The sequence below is a fragment of the Cebus imitator genome, unplaced genomic scaffold (assembly GCF_001604975.1).
Source record: "Cebus imitator isolate Cc_AM_T3 unplaced genomic scaffold, Cebus_imitator-1.0 Scaffold289, whole genome shotgun sequence".
In the NCBI taxonomy this organism is placed as follows: Eukaryota; Metazoa; Chordata; class Mammalia; order Primates; family Cebidae; genus Cebus; species Cebus imitator.
The window spans coordinates 1148714-1149742 of NW_016107604.1; the positions used below are offsets into that span (position 1 = coordinate 1148714).

Below are 1029 nucleotides of genomic sequence, written 5' to 3' on the forward strand. Positions count from 1 at the left end.
AGCTACTGGGGAGGCTGAGACAGTAGAATTGCTTGAATCCTGGAGGCGGAGTTTGCAGTGAGTTGAGATCGCGCCACTGCACTCCAGCCTGGCAACAGAGAGAGACCCCGTCTCAAAAAATAAATAAATTAAAAAAAGAAAGAAAGAAAAAAGAAAGAAACAAGGCTTCGGTGGCTCACCCCTGTAATCCTAGCACTTTGGGAGGTCGAGGTGGGCGGATCACCTGAGGTAGGGCGTTCAAGACCAGCCCGACCAACGTGGAGAAACCTCATCTCTACTAAAAATACAAAATTAGTGGAGCCTGGTGCATGCCTGTAATCCCAGCTACTCAGGAGACTGAGGCAGGAGAATTGCTTGAACCCAGGAGGCGGAAGTTGCAGTGAGCCGAGATCATGCCGTTATACTCCAGCCTGGACAACAAGACTGAAAGTGGATCTCAAAAAAAAACAACAACAACAACAACAAAGAAATTGAGATTTTATGTAATTGGCTTATGCCATTGTTGGGACTGGCAAGTTTGAAATTCATAGGGTGGGCCAACACGCTGGGAACTCAGGGGAGAGTAGGTGTTGCAGTCTTGGGTCCAAAGTCTGCAGGGCAGGCCAGCAGAAACTCAGGAAAGGTTTCTATGCTTCAGTCTTTTTTACCCCTCCCCCGTTTAAAAAAAAGAAGAAAATAAAGTTCCCTGGCCGGGAATCGAACCCGGGCCTCGGCGGTGAGAGCGCCGAATCCTAACCACTAGACCACCAGGGACTTCGGTAGCTTTTTTTAGCAGAACTGCATTTTCTTTGGGAAGACAGTGTTCAATTTGTTGGACGAGCCCCACCCCGATTAGGGAGGACAGTCTGCTTCATTTAAAATCAATTTATAGCCAGGCGCGGTGGCGCGTGCCTGTATTCCCAGCTACTCGGGAGGCTGAAGTGGCAGTATCGCTTGAGCCCAGGAGTTCTGGGCTGTAGTGCGCTATGCATGGCGGCAGGGGCCTGTAATCCAGCTACTCGCGAGGCTGAAGCATGCTTAAAACCGGAA

The 1029-nt window shown here is 49.8% G+C and overlaps 1 non-coding gene across 1 annotated transcript; it reads right to left on the reverse strand.

Moving 5' to 3' along the window:
• Window positions 1–681: 681 nt before the first annotated feature.
• TRNAE-CUC lies at window positions 682–753 on the reverse strand. Its single transcript has one exon. It is a non-coding gene; the product is annotated as a tRNA-Glu (tRNA).
• Window positions 754–1029: the final 276 nt, after the last annotated feature.